The 16,752-nt window shown below is 34.4% G+C and overlaps 1 protein-coding gene across 1 annotated transcript in view; it reads left to right on the top strand.

Annotated features, from left to right (window-relative positions):
• The window catches only part of LOC145994310 (protein takeout-like), a 376,069-nt gene that overhangs the window by 130,676 nt on the left and 228,641 nt on the right, over positions 1-16,752 (top strand). The gene's annotated exons all lie outside the window — the stretch shown is intronic.

Below are 16,752 nucleotides of genomic sequence, written 5' to 3' on the forward strand. Positions count from 1 at the left end.
GGAGAATTAAAAACACAGATGGAAGAGAATATCAGAGAAGCAAAAGAGAATAATAGAGAATTAAAAACACAGATGGAATAAAATAACAGAATATTAGAAAGAAAGCTCGAAGAAAAGATAGATGAAAATAGTAGAGAATTAAAAGAATAGTTAGAGGAAAGTAATAAAAAGATGGAAGAAAGGCTCGAGGAAAACAGCAGGAAATTGGAAGCCTCGAGATCCGAAACCCATGAGATGTTCTTGAGATTGAATGAAACGTGTGAAGGAAATAGAAAGTCGTTGGAAAGGAAAATAGAGGAAACAATGCTGTTGATCAAGAGCACGAGTTTAGAAATGAATAGAAGAAGCGAGGATGAGGTTTCAGAGATTAGAGAAGAAAATGAACGAAGAAATGAGAGCCCGGAAAGTAAAATTAGGGAAAGCGATTCTCAGATAGAAGTAGCTGTTTCAAGAATAGACGAAAATGACAGCAAGACAGAAGTAGATGTTTCCAGAATAGAATTAAACGAAAACAAGATAGAATTATCCGTTTCAAGAACAGAAGAAACTGACAGCAAGACAGAAGTAAATTTTCCCAGAATAGAAGAAAACGAAGACATGACAGAAATAGCTCTTTCCAGAATAGAAGAAAACGAAAACGAGATAGAAGAAGCGAAGGTCCTTATAGAAGATAGAAGTTGGACGATGAAAAAGGAAAGTTCCAATGACGAGCATGACAGTAAGATAGAAGAAGAAGCTATAAAGTTACGAGAAGAGAACACTCAGGAACTTAAAGAGGTCAAAGAAGAGGAAGATAAGAAAATAGAAGAAGATGAAAGAGGAATAGAAAGGGATGAAAAATTTAGTTGTCAATGTAATGATGAGATCAATGTCGAAATGAAGATGAAAGAAGAAAGTTCCGGTGACGAGTCTCTGACGGAGGAAGAAAAGAAGCATAAGCCTAGCAGGAGATGAAAACCATGAAGGAAGAAAAGTAAAATGATATTTAGATATATTCACGCAATGACATGGAAGAAGAAGAAGAGAAAGAAATTAAAAATAGAAAAGAACCTGAAGAAAGTTAATAATATGCTAAAAAGGATCGACATAGATGAAATGGATTTTGATGCTACTTCGCCAAAGGGAAGGAAGAAGAAGACGAGACGGAAAAGACAAGGAGAGAATGCATTTGATGAAAATGTAGAACAGAAGAAGTCTTGGCAGAAACCAGATTGGAAGAAGAGAGAAATAAAAGTAATTTCTTTACTGGAAGAAAGTTGGAAGAGGAGGAAGAAGGATCTTGAGAGGAATAGAAAAGAAAATAGAAGAAAGAACAGAAAAAGAGGAAGAGAAAAAGAAAACAAGATAGAGACAAGCAACGAGTATTTGAAAGAATTGGAAGAAACAAATAAGACTGACTAGTGCAAAGGAAGGAGATGTTATGATTTACAGACTGGCAAGCGTACGTTTCTCGAATTATTAAAGTTGTCTGAAAAAGTTCCAGTTCACCAGAAGAAAAAAGAGAGGAAGAAGGATCTTGAGAGGAATAGAAAAGAAAATAGAAGAAAGAACAGAAAAAGAGGAAGAGAAAAAGAAAACAAGATAGTGACAAGCAACGAGTATTTGAAAGAATTGGAAGAAACAAATAAGACTGACTAGTGCAAAGGAAGGAGATGTTATGATTTACAAACTGGCAAGCGTACGTTTCTCGAATTATTAAAGTTGTCTGAAAAAGTTCCAGTTCACCAGAAGAAAAATTCGTGGAATTATTAGTTTGTGCAAATAATAATGATCTATTTGAAAGAAGAAAATTTTAGTTCTTTAATGTTAGTTCCTGTAAAAAGATATATAATACCCATCGTTGGAGGAAAATCTATTCAGCAAATGATATCCTAGGAAAGAATAATATGTGCTAATTTATGTCACCACTCAATCTAACAATGAGACCGATAGTGGAAGATCAAACCTGAACCTGTAAAAGGAAAGATGCCAGAAGAACAGAACAACGAACAGAAGAACGAAGAAGATAGAACAGTTAGGCACAGAAGGAAGTTAATTACGAATTACGAAGAAAACTCTCAGGAAAAAGAAGAAGACAATATGAAAGAAGATCGAATAGTATCAGTAAAATGAATTCTTTGTAAGCTTAGACGATTAAAAGTCATCGTGTATTTAGAAAAGTGCAAATGAAATGGGTTGGAATCCCAGGATAAAGAAGAATCGGTTGTATTCCGAGATTTGGGTTGTAATCCCAGAAAATAAATATATCTAGATACATGCTGATATGAAATTAAGGCTGATGTGAAGAATTATTGTAGCTGATAAAAACACTTAGATGGTCAACTTAGAGAAGAGAGAGAGACTTCTTTGAAACGGAAAAATCTGAGCTAACTTATAATCTGTAGAGAGATTGCTGAAAGAAGAAAAGTGAAACGAAAATTACTATTTTGGCAGGACATCGTCAGGTAAAGACTATCTTGCCGAAATTAGACGAGCAGACTTGCAGGAGATGAACTATAGAAGAATTATATTTTGTATTTAAAAATAACTTGAGAGGTCATGAATATTTCCGGAACGTGGTGATAAGATATCTAGAAACGAAAAATAGAAAGAAGAGAGAAATAGAGAGATGAGGAAAGATGCTGCATGCCAGGAGATATAATTGCACAGAGAAAGTGAAAGGGAATATAAGCAGTAGAAATGCGAGTCAATGAGAAGAGTTCAAGGAGATGTAGTGAAAGTGGAAAAATTTATCTATTTCCAAAAGATTTCTTCCAATAGAGAAATTTTTCATCCTCAACGAGGGGGATATTGTGTCAGGTGCCACTTCCGAAGACACAATGAAAATCACAAAGAAGGAAGAAATGTTCCCGAGAGCGACGATAGATGGCAGTACGCCATATAGAGAGGAGCAAAGGAAATTATAAAAAAACTTAGAGCGGAGAAGAGGGATTATATATATTATTGTAAATTGAGAAATATATAAAAGAAGAGTTCAAATACTATAAAAGAAATAAATAGAATGTTGTATATAGTAAATTAAAATAATTAAGAATATGGCCGCATATGAAACGATTAGGAAAGTTATTAAGTAAGCGAACGAATTCAGAAATCTATATCTTTTTGATTCTCTGGCGAGGAGAACGTCGCCATGTTTTGGTTGCTTGTCCCCGGTGGCGCTGTTGTCAAATTAGACGCCCCGAAGCACTTTACGGTTGCGCTCTTTATTAGTCGCACTGGGCCATCGGCAGCGCTTGTTATTAGCGATCCTGGTTATTTCCCTTGGTTGTTGTTTTAGGAGGAGGCGCTATTGTCTGATTAGACGCCCCTAAAAATCCTCTATAGCTTTGGTTCAATTCTCTACAAGGAATGCAGCATAATGATTTGTCTATATTATTGAGAAGAGATATGGTAAAGAGAAATATTTGCGATAAATGAGAGAAATAAGACTTTTTCCAGTGCCAAAGAAGAATAGAAGAAATAAGAATTTGCTGTGGAAAGATACAAATAGGAGAATTTATCGAGAATATAAGAATATCTCATCGGAATATAGAAGATAATAAGAATTGCTGCTGCAAGAAGAAATAAGAATTGATATGAATAGAGGAACTAAGAAACAGCGATGAATAAAAGGGGATGACTATTTTTTGTAAATAAAGGAAAGAGATTGTCATAAAAGGTAGAAGAAAGAAAAAGAAGATTATCCTTTTACCAAAGAAAAGAAGTAGAAATTGAAGAAAGAAGAAGCCATTCATATATTCTAAAATCAAAGAAGAAAAGAAGAAGAAGCCTTTTCCATAATAAAAGAAGAAGAAACCTTTTACCAAAACAGAAGGAAGAAAAGAAGAAGAAGCCTTTTCCCAAATCAAAGATAGGAAGGAAGAAGAAGCCTTTTCCCCAAAATTGTGAGAAGAAAAGAAGAAGATTTCCTTTCGATTACACATATATTATATACATCGCTATATATTTTCTCTGTATTGCGTATAGTTTTCAGAATATAGATCCGCATTAACTATATCCTCTTGCCTATAAAACGCTTTCTTATTTGGAATTCTCGAATATAGAACCTATCCCCCTGAGATTAAGATATCTGTAGCCGTGGTAAATAACATTTAAGTACGTACCCCCAAGGGGCGTTGCATTAGTGGCGACCAACGTTGCGGCTAGCAGAATTGTGACTGAGAAAGCAAAGACAGAGAAAGCCAAGATGGAGAAAGCAAATAAAGTCGAGGACGAGGACAGAGAAATTATAATGGAGGAAATGGAAGACAGAAAGAAAATATTAAACTGTTGTGGAAAAGAGGGAAATAAGGAAGAAACTATCCTATGCAGCTCATGCAAAGAAATGAAACATTGGCTATGTGAGAAGATAAGAAGAGAAAAGTACATAGGAATAAGTGAAAGAGGAGATTACGTATGCAAAAATTGCAAGGAAGAAAGGATAAATGAAAAAGAAGAGAGAATGAAGGAAAAACTAAAGAAGACGGAAGATGTGAACATGATAGAAATGTTCCAGAAGTTATCGATGCAGATGGAAGAAAATAGCAGAAGATTAGAAGGAGAATTAAAAACACAGATGGAAGAGAATAGCAGAGAAGCAAAAGAGAATAATAGAGAATTAAAAACACAGATGGAATAAAATAACAGAATATTAGAAAGAAAGCTCGAAGAAAAGATAGATGAAAATAGTAGAGAATTAAAAGAATAGTTAGAGGAAAGTAATAAAAAGATGGAAGAAAGGCTCGAGGAAAACAGCAGGAAATTGGAAGCCTCGAGATCCGAAACCCATGAGATGTTCTTGAGATTGAATGAAACGTGTGAAGGAAATAGAAAGTCGTTGGAAAGGAAACTAGAGGAAACAATGCTGTTGATCAAGAGCACGAGTTTAGAAATGAATAGAAGAAGCGAGGATGAGGTTTCAGAGATTAGAGAAGAAAATGAACGAAGAAATGAGAGCCCGGAAAGTAAAATTAGGGAAAGCGATTCTCAGATAGAAGTAGCTGTTTCAAGAATAGACGAAAATGACAGCAAGACGGAAGTAGATGTTTCCAGAATAGAAAGAAACGAAAACAAGATAGAATTAGCCGTTTCAAGAACAGAAGAAACTGACAGCAAGACAGAAGTAAATTTTCCCAGAATAGAAGAAAACGAAGACATGACAGAAATAGCTCTTTCCAGAATAGAAGAAAACGAAAACGAGATAGAAGAAGCGAAGGTCCTTATAGAAGATAGAAGTTGGACGATGAAAAAGGAAAGTTCCAATGACGAGCATGACAGTAAGATAGAAGAAGAAGCTATAAAGTTACGAGAAGAGAACACTCAGGAACTTAAAGAGGTCAAAGAAGAGGAAGATAAGAAAATAGAAGAAGATGAAAGAGGAATAGAAAGGGATGAAAAATTTAGTTGTCAATGTAATGATGAAGAGATCAATGTCGAAATGAAGATGAAAGAAGAAAGTTCCGGTGACGAGTCTCTGACGGAGGAAGAAAAGAAGCATAAGCCTAGCAGGAGATGAAAACCATGAAGGAAGAAAAGTAAAATGATATTTAGATATATTCACGTAATGACATGGAAGAAGAAGAAGAGAAAGAAATTAAAAATAGAAAAGAACCTGAAGAAAGTTAATAATATGCTAAAAAGAGTCGACATAGATGAAATGGATTTTGATGCTACTTCGCCAAAGAGAAGGAAGAAGAAGACGAGACGGAAAAGACAAGGAGAGCATGCATTTGATGAAAATGTAGAACAGAAGAAGTCTTGGCAGAAACCAGTTTGGAAGAAGAGAGAAATAAAAGTAATTTCTTTACTGGAAGAAAGTTGGAAGAGGAGGAAGAAGGATCTTGAGAGGAATAGAAAAGAAAATAGAAGAAAGAACAGAAAAAGAGGAAGAGAAAAAGAAAACAAGATAGTGACAAGCAACGAGTATTTGAAAGAATTGGAAGAAACAAATAAGACTGACTAGTGCAAAGGAAGGAGATGTTATGATTTACAGACTGGCAAGCGTACGTTTCTCGAATTATTAAAGTTGTCTGAAAAAGTTCCAGTTCACCAGAAGAAAAATTCGTGGAATTATTAGTTTGGGCAAATAATAATGATCTATTTGAAAGAAGAAAATTTTAGTTCTTTAATGTTAGTTCCTGTAAAAAGATATATAATACCTATCGTTGGAGTAAAATCTATTCAGCAAATGATATCCTAGGAAAGAATAATATGTGCTAATTTATATCACTACTCAATCTAACAATGAGACCGATAGTGGAAGATCAAACCTGAACCTGTAAAAGGAAAGATGCCAGAAGAACAGAACAACGAACAGAAGAACGAAGAAGATAGAACAGTTAGGCACAGAAGGAAGTTAATTACGAATTACGAAGAAAACTCTCAGGAAAAAGGAGAAGACAATATGAAAGAAGATCGAATAGTATCAGTAAAATGAATTCTTTGTAAGCTTAGACGATTAAAAGTCATCGTGTATTTAGAAAAGTGCAAATGAAATGGGTTGGAATCCCAGGATAAAGAAGAATCGGTTGTATTCCGAGATTTGGGTTGTAATCCCAGAAAATAAATATATCTAGATACATGCTGATATGAAATTAAGGCTGATGTGAAGAATTATTGTAGCTGATAAAAACACTTAGATGGTCAACTTAGAGAAGAGAGAGAGACTTCTTTGAAACGGAAAAATCTGAGCTAACTTATAATCTGTAGAGAGATTGCTGAAAGAAGAAAAGTGAAACGAAAATTACTATTTTGGCAGGACATCGTCAGGTAAAGACTATCTTGCCGAAATTAGACGAGCAGACTTGCAGGAGATGAACTATAGAAGAATTATATTTTGTATTTAAAAATAACTTGAGAGGTCATGAATATTTCCGGAACGTGGTGATAAGATATCTAGAAACGAAAAATAGAAAGAAGAGAGAAATAGAGAGATGAGGAAAGATGCTGCATGCCAGGAGATATAATTGCACAGAGAAAGTGAAAGGGAATATAAGCAGTAGAAATGCGAGTCAATGAGAAGAGTTCAAGGAGATGTAGTGAAAGTGGAAAAATTTATCTATTTCCAAAAGATTTCTTCCAATAGAGAAATTTTTCATCCTCAACGAGGGGGATATTGTGTCAGGTGCCACTTCCGAAGACACAATGAAAATCACAAAGAAGGAAGAAATGTTCCCGAGAGCGACGATAGATGGCAGTACGCCATATAAAGAGGAGCAAAGGAAATTATAAAAAAAATTAGAGCGGAGATTAGGGATTATATATATTATTGTAAATTGAGAAATATATAAAAGAAGAGTTCAAATACTATAAAAGAAAGAAATAGAATGTTGTATATAGTAAATTAAAATAATTAAGAATATGGCCGCATATGAAACGATTAGGAAAGTTATTAAGTAAGCGAACGAATTCAGAAATCTATATCTTTTTGATTCTCTGGCGAGGAGAACGTCGCCATGTTTTGGTTGCTTGTCCCCGGTGGCGCTGTTGTCAAATTAGACGCCCCGAAGCACTTTACGGTTGCGCTCTTTATTAGTCGCACTGGGCCATCGGCAGCGCTTGTTATTAGCGATCCTGGTTATTTCCCTTGGTTGTTGTTTTAGGAGGAGGCGCTATTGTCAGATTAGACGCCCCTAAAAATCCTCTATACCTTTGGTTCAATTCTCTACAAGGAATGCAGCATAATGATTTGTCTATATTATTGAGAAGAGATATGGTAAAGAGAAATATTTGCGATAAATGAGAGAAATAAGACTTTTTCCAGTGGCAAAGAAGAATAGAAGAAAAAAGAATTTGCTGTGGAAAGATACAAATAGGAGAATTTATCGAGAATATAAGAATATCTCATCGGAATATAGAAGATAATAAGAATTGCTGCTGCAAGAAGAAATAGGAATTGATATGAATAGAGGAAATAAGAAACTGCGATGTATAAAAGGGGATGACTATTTTTTGTAAATAAAGGAAAGAGATTGTCATAAAAGGTAGAAGAAAGAAAAAGAAGATTATCCTTTTACCAAAGAAAAGAAGTAGAATTTGAAGAAAGAAGAAGCCATTCATATATTATAAAATCAAAGAAAAAAAGAAGAAGAAGCCTTTTCCATAATCAAAGAAGAAGAAGCCTATTCTATAATCAAAGAAAAAAAGAAGAAGCCTTTTCCATAATAAAAGAAGCAGAAACCTTTTACCAAAATAGAAGGAAGAGAAGAAGAAGAAGCCTTTTCCCAAATCAAAGATAGGAAGGAAGAAGAAGCCTTTTCCCCAAAATTGTGAGAAGAAAAGAAGAAGAAGATTTCCTTTCGATTACACATATATTATATACATCGCTATATATTTTCTCTGTATTGCGTATAGTTTTCAGAATATAGATCCGCATTAACTATATCCTCTTGCCTATAAAACGCTTTCTTATTTGGAATTCTCGAATAAAGAACCTATCCCCCTGAGATTAAGATATCTGTAGCCGTGGTAAATAACATTTAAGTACGTACCCCCAAGGGGCGTTGCATTAGTGGCGACCAACGTTGCGGCTAGCAGAATTGTGTCTGAGAAAGCAAAGACAGAGAAAGCCAAGATGGAGAAAGCAAATAAAGTCGAGGACGAGGACAGAGAAATTATAATGGAGGAAATGGAAGACAGAAAGGAAATATTAAACTGTTGTGGAAAAGAGGGAAATAAGGAAGAAACTATCCTATGCAGTTCATGCAAAGAAATGAAACATTGGCTATGTGAGAAGATAAGAAGAGAAAAGTACATAGGAATAAGTGAAAGAGGAGATTACGTATGCAAAAATTGCAAGGAAGAAAGGATAAATGAAAAAGAAGAGAGAATGAAGGAAAAACTAAAGAAGACGGAAGATGTGAACATGATAGAAATGTTCCAGAAGTTATCGATGCAGATGGAAGAAAATAGCAGAAGATTAGAAGGAGAATTAAAAACACAGATGGAAGAGAATAGCAGAGAAGCAAAAGAGAATAATAGAGAATTAAAAACACAGATGGAATAAAATAGCAGAATATTAGAAAGAAAGCTCGAAGAGAAGATAGATGAAAATAGTAGAGAATTAAAAGAATAGTTAGAGGAAAGTAATAAAAAGATGGAAGAAAGGCTCGAGGAAAACAGCAGGAAATTGGAAGCCTCGAGATCCGAAACCCATGAGATGTTCTTGAGATTGAATGAAACGTGTGAAGGAAATAGAAAGTCGTTGGAAAGGAAAATAGAGGAAACAATGCTGTTGATCAAGAGCACGAGTTTAGAAATGAATAGAAGAAGCGAGGATGAGGTTTCAGAGATTAGAGAAGAAAATGAACGAAGAAATGAGAGCCCGGAAAGTAAAATTAGGGAAAGCGATTCTCAGATAGAAGTAGCTGTTTCAAGAATAGACGAAAATGACAGCAAGACAGAAGTAGATGTTTCCAGAATAGAATTAAACGAAAACAAGATAGAATTATCCGTTTCAAGAACAGAAGAAACTGACAGCAAGACAGAAGTAAATTTTCCCAGAATAGAAGAAAACGAAGACATGACAGAAATAGCTCTTTCCAGAATAGAAGAAAACGAAAACGAGATAGAAGAAGCGAAGGTCCTTATAGAAGATAGAAGTTGGACGATGAAAAAGGAAAGTTCCAATGACGAGCATGACAGTAAGATAGAAGAAGAAGCTATAAAGTTACGAGAAGAGAACACTCAGGAACTTAAAGAGGTCAAAGAAGAGGACGATAAGAAAATAGAAGAAGATGAAAGAGGAATAGAAAGGGATGAAAAATTTAGTTGTCAATGTAATGATGAAGAGATCAATGTCGAAATGAAGATGAAAGAAGAAAGTTCCGGTGACGAGTCTCTGACGGAGGAAGAAAAGAAGCATAAGCCTAGCAGGAGATGAAAACCATGAAGGAAGAAAAGTAAAATGATATTTAGATATATTCACGTAATGACATGGAAGAAGAAGAAGAGAAAGAAATTAAAAATAGAAAAGAACCTGAAGATAGTTAATAATATGCTAAAAAGGGTCGACATAGATGAAATGGATATTGATGCTACTTCGCCAAAGGAAGGAAGAAGAAGACGAGACGGAAAAGACAAGGAGAGCATGCATTTGATGAAAATGTAGAACAGAAGAAGTCTTGGCAGAAACCAGATTGGAAGAAGAGAGAAATAAAAGTAATTTCTTTACTGGAAGAAAGTTGGAAGAGGAGGAAGAAGGATCTTGAGAGGAATAGAAAAGAAAATAGAAGAAAGAACAGAAAAAGAGGAAGAGAAAAAGAAAACAAGATAGTGACAAGCAACGAGTATTTGAAAGAATTGGAAGAAACAAATAATTCTGACTAGTGCAAAGGAAGGAGATGTTATGATTTACAGACTGGCAAGCGTACGTTTCTCGAATTATTAAAGTTGTCTGAAAAAGTTCCAGTTCACCAGAAGAAAAATTCGTGGAATTATTAGTTTGGGCAAATAATAATGATCTATTTGAAAGAAGAAAATTTTAGTTCTTTAATGTTAGTTCCTGTAAAAAGATATATAATACCCATCGTTGGAGGAAAATCTATTCAGCAAATGATATCCTAGGAAAGAATAATATGTGCTAATTTATATCACCACTCAATCTAACAATGAGACCGATAGTGGAAGATCAAACCTGAACCTGTAAAAGGAAAGATGCCAGAAGAACAGAACAACGAACAGAAGAACGAAGAAGATAGAACAGTTAGGCACAGAAGGAAGTTAATTACGAATTACGAAGAAAACTCTCAGGAGAAAGGAGAAGACAATATGAAAGAAGATCGAATAGTATCAGTAAAATGAATTCTTTGTAAGCTTAGACGATTAAAAGTCATCGTGTATTTAGAAAAGTGCAAATGAAATGGGTTGGAATCCCAGGATAAAGAAGAATCGGTTGTATTCCGAGATTTGGGTTGTAATCCCAGAAAATAAATATATCTAGATACATGCTGATATGAAATTAAGGCTGATGTGAAGAATTATTGTAAATGATAAAAACACTTAGATGGTCAACTTAGAGAAGAGAGAGAGACTTCTTTGAAACGGAAAAATCTGAGCTAACTTATAATCTGTAGAGAGATTGCTGAAAGAAGAAAAGTGAAACGAAAATTACTATTTTGGCAGGACATCGTCAGGTAAAGACTATCTTGCCGAAATTAGACGAGCAGACTTGCAGGAGATGAACTATAGAAGAATTATATTTTGTATTTAAAAATAACTTGAGAGGTCATGAATATTTCCGGAACGTGGTGATAAGATATCTAGAAACGAAAAATAGAAAGAAGAGAGAAATAGAGAGATGAGGAAAGATGCTGCATGCCAGGAGATATAATTGCACAGAGAAAGTGAAAGGGAATATAAGCAGTAGAAATGCGAGTCAATGAGAAGAGTTCAAGGAGATGTAGTGAAAGTGGAAAAATTTATCTATTTCCAAAAGATTTCTTCCAATAGAGAAATTTTTCATCCTCAACGAGGGGGATATTGTGTCAGGTGCCACTTCCGAAGACACAATGAAAATCACAAAGAAGGAAGAAATGTTCCCGAGAGCGACGATAGATGGCAGTACGCCATATAGAGAGGAGCAAAGGAAATTATAAAAAAACTTAGAGCGGAGAAGAGGGATTATATATATTATAGTAAATTGAGAAATATATAAAAGAAGAGTTCAAATACTATAAAAGAAATAAATAGAATGTTGTATATAGTAAATTAAAATAATTAAGAATATGGCCGCATATGAAACGATTAGGAAAGTTATTAAGTAAGCGAACGAATTCAGAAATCTATATCTTTTTGATTCTCTGGCGAGGAGAACATCGCCATGTTTTGGTTGCTTGTCCCCGGTGGCGCTGTTGTCAAATTAGACGCCCCGAAGCACTTTACCGTTGCGCTCTTTATTAGTCGCACTGGGCCATCGGCAGCGCTTGTTATTAGCGATCCTGTTTATTTCCCTTGGTTGTTGTTTTAGGAGGAGGCGCTATTGTCAGATTAGACGCCCCTAAAAATCCTCTATAGCTTTGGTTCAATTCTCTACAAGGAATGCAGCATAATGATTTGTCTATATTATTGAGAAAAGATATGGTAAAGAGAAATATTTGCGATAAATGAGAGAAATAAGACTTTTTCCAGTGGCAAAGAAGAATAGAAGAAATAAGAATTTGCTGTGGAAAGATACAAATAGGAGAATTTATCGAGAATATAAGAATATCTCATCGAAATATAGAAGATAATAAGAATTGCTGCTGCAAGAAGAAATAAGAATTGATATGAATAGAGGAAATAAGAAACAGCGATGAATAAAAGGGGATGACTATTTTTTGTAAATACAAGAAAGAGATTGTCATAAAAGGTAGAAGAAAGAAAAAGAAGATTATCCTTCTCCCAAAAAAAAGAAGTAGATATTGAAGAAAGAAGAAGCCATTCATATATTCTAAAATCAAAGAAGAAGAAGCCTTTTCCATAATCAAAGAAGAAGAAGAAGCCTATTCTATAATCAAAGAAGAAAAGAAGAAGAAGCCTTTTCCATAATAAAAGAAGAAGAAACCTTTTACCAAAATAGAAGGAAGAAAAGAAGAAGAAGCCTTTTCCCAAATCAAAGATAGGAAGGAAGAAGAAGCCTTTTCCCCAAAATTGTGAGAAGAAAAGAAGAAGAAGATTTCCTTTCGATTACACATATATTATATACATCGCTATATATTTTCTCTGTATTGCGTATAGTTTTCAGAATATAGATCCGCATTAACTATATCCTCTTGCCTATAAAACTCTTTCTTATTTGGAATTCTCGAATAAAGAACCTATCCCCCTGAGATTAAGATATCTGTAGCCGTGGTAAATAACATTTAAGTACGTACCCCCAAGGGGCGTCATCTTACGAGATGGGCTCTCAAACTGCAGTGTTTTTTACCTGAAAGATTGCTTAGAATGTGCACGAATCAAGATTGTAGGTCGGCCTTTCCTGAGAGATGAATATCACGTCGTTTCTCAACAACCACACGATTTCCTCTCTATTGACTTAATCGGAAAATTACCAAGATCACATATGAATATCTTCTCACAATTGTAGACGTTATGTCAAAGTTTGTTATGATTTATCCGTTAAGAAAAGCGACTGCCACAGAAATTATCAATCGTTTTGAAGAACAATATTTTAAACATTACCCTGTATGTAATGTATTATTATCAGATTGTGAGAGACAATTTACATCAAATGAGTGGAAAACTTACATGGATTCAAGGAAAATTAAGCATATTACTACCACTACATACAATCCGAAATCTAATCCTATTGAGAGGTACAATAAGGAGATTGTTAGATTACTGCGATTATTCTGCAATGATAATCACACCAGTTGGTATCCAAAAATGAATTATATTATTCAGTTACTAAATCATTCTTGCTCTTCAGTTACTGGATTATCTCCTAGTGAACTTTTCTTACATGAAGATATGAAGGACTTAATATTTGAAGAAATCGGCTGGCTGGAACAAATTAAATCTTTACCATGGAAACGCAAATTGTTTTTAGCGGAAATCAGGACTAGACAATCTAGAAGAAGTAGAAAAATTAAGAATGCATTGAACTCGATTAAACTTCAAACAGGAGATTTGGTTATGATAAAAAATAGGCAAGTTAGTTCTAAAATTAACAGCCAGATTCATTAATTGTTCAACTTGTATATTGGGCCATTCCTTGTCAAAGAAATTAAGGACAATAATGCAATTCTTTACGCAATGAACCAGCAATATTATGACAAGGTGAACTTTTCAAATCTTCGAGTGTTTACTGTTCGGAAGGAAAGAGGAATCAACTCTTGTATGAGAATTAAATTTATGAGAGTAGATACTGGAAAAAGGAAACCATTCTGTTTATCATTTTGTACAATTGAATGTTGCATTATGTTCTGACTTGTTATTACCTGTTAGGCACAAATCTGTTTATGTGTACGTTATTGTCGAATGTAACTTTGTTTTAGTTATGTTGATAAACAACGGACTGATTTGTAAATGAAAACTCCTCCTCGCTGTTTGGTAGTTTTCAGTTTCCCGGAGGAGGGGAATGTTGTGACGGTCATGTGAATCCGCACAATATAATTGTATGTTTATTGAAATTATTAATTTCATATTATACAAATCACTTTATATTAACGGTTCAAAAAAATGTATAATAATAACTTTGTACAACGTTAATTATATTTTATGTTATTTAGTGCGCTATACGCTGCATAAACGAGATATTTGGAATTCTAACGTTCCTATAGGAACGAGGGCTAGGGTACCCTTTTCTACACCCTCGATTTTTCGAACATTTCAAATATTCTCGTTACAAAAATTAGTTCTTCATAATAAACGATGTTTCTAAATAGCGCGGAAAGTAATTTTTTAGTTCTACGTGCTACGAAACTTACGTTTTTTATGAAATTAAAATTCCTTGCGTAACGTCAAAAAGGTTTTTCACAACTTTATCATGGCGAATGATGCATTCATGTCACAGGCGCAAGTCTGAAGATTTCGGATCATCGATTAATGCACAGGCGCACGTCTGATTTTTTCTTTTTCTTCTTATGATTGACTTGTGCAATAGGAACATTTGCGATTGTGATATGTTATTTGTGTGATATATTGGCAGATTGGACATTTCAGACATTCGATTTCATTTATGCGACTTCAGAAATTGGAAATAATAACATTTTTTTGGCAACTGCATGCCGTAAAAGGGAGGGTTGTTTTTTTCTAAATTACTTGTGGGATGGGCTAATTTGCGACTTCTAATTTTTATGATGGGAAGGGAGTGAAGGTTGGTATTCTGTGGAAAAGGACAACAAGGACTTTCAACGTAGGAGTTACTTCATTTTTGGACTTACAAATTGAACTTCGACCCACAATTCAATACCTGGCCTTGGTAAAGAGAGGTAAGTTACCTTCTTTGGTTTAAGTTTAGCCTTCATTTTTTGTATCTTCATGTGTCGATGCGGAAAACAGTGTTGGGGGCAGGTGACTTCGGCCAATTTCTAACATGCTTTAAAAAGGGACTCTACAGATACAGGCGGGGCCGCGGTAGCGGTAGGGGGCGGTAAGTCAATTACCCCAGGGGCGGAGCCGGGAACCGGTGGGAAATTTTGACTCAACAATTGCAAACGAAAAAATCGCCACTTTAAATGGCTGTACAGTCGTAAATACTTCTTTCCGCGCTCCAATGTTTTTTTATTCACAAATAGGATCACATAACCTTCATAACGAAAGAAAAAAAATTCAAAATTCGAGGGTGTAGAATAGGGTACCCGACCCGGAACGAGAATCAATAGTCATTGTGTGGTAGTGTGTCTGAAAAAAAAATGGAAATATAGGTAATAGTGAACTGCATATTGCTCAGTTATTTCATTAATATATAGACCCATAGAAGTTGTATCTTCACCTTCGCGTTTTAGTTTCAAATATTTATGAACGAAATGTAATCGTGCAAATGATTGACTAGTGAATGTCACAATTCCTACAAAAATATATTTTTCCACACAAAAATTAAAGCTTGATCTTCATTTTTAAGTAACAGAGAATAATTTTAAACTTTATTACCCATATATTATTTTTATGTACAAACATATATTAACTAAATTATAATTTTATGAGACTTAAGATGGTTATCGGTGAAAAGTGTTATCGTTGTTGTGAAACATATTTAACTATTTTCTCAAACACAATACAATAGTTTTAGTTTAAAAAGTCAAAAGTACGTAGCTACAACAAATTCTGCTTACCGAGACTACTAAAATTAGATACTTAGGATATCATCAAAATTTACACTAATATCTTGTTTCAATGTATCTTGGTACTTTTTCTCCTCGTAACCTGTAAATCATTATCTGGTTCTCTGAGAGGTATGCTTCTTGCTGTGCGAGACTCATCCAGTTCAGGACGAACTGAATGTCCTAGGTTTTGGTTAAAAATATCCCTTAAAATTGCAACTAACAAATATTTCAATGATTATTTGCCATTTATTAGTACTCAAGACAAACAAATCACACCAGAGGCACTGTTTTATCTTTAAGTTGCTCTAAAATATAATTCACACTTTCTGTCTAATACATCATCATTTCTTGTGCAGATTATGGATTCTTGATGTCTACTAAATCATCACCATTGCACCAAGTTGTCTGGAGAAACGAAAAACAATGTAGGCCTATGCACTCCAAAGAGCGTATATTACTCTGTTATGTAAATTACACACAATCCTCATTGACGATTTGTATTTCGTAGAATCTTATCTTCAAGCTGCGATGGTGGACAGCTGCCATTGTCAATCAATTTTGTCGTCCTCGTTTACGAAAGTTCAACTCCCAAATGCTTATCTGAAAAAGAAGAATAAAAATGAAGTTAACATCGTGTATGAGACAACTTATAATGTATTTTAAAAAATATTTACATTATATTGTTACAACCTTAGACAAGTTAAATATTAATAATGAAATACAAAACTTACGTATCTTCTGTAAATAGATGTAAAAATAAAGGGTCTAAATGATACTACAGTGGTTGATGATATCGTCTTGTAATTAAAGGGTTACTGGTTTGCTTCACGATAGGAGTTCACTTCAGTGCCTCAGATCCAACTTTATAATATTTGTTAAACATTAATTTGTACCTAACAAGAACACGAAGTAATAAATAATAGCAGCACTTATTGTTACATTCATAGATTGATTGATATGATGTTAAAAGTCCACTTTATGCAAGGGTAATCGGGACTGGACCTTCAGTTTAAAGTTGAATCCGAACCAC

Source organism: Lepisma saccharinum, chromosome 10 (assembly GCF_977018435.1).
Source record: "Lepisma saccharinum chromosome 10, izLepSacc3.1, whole genome shotgun sequence".
NCBI classification, from domain to species: domain Eukaryota; kingdom Metazoa; phylum Arthropoda; class Insecta; order Zygentoma; family Lepismatidae; genus Lepisma; species Lepisma saccharinum.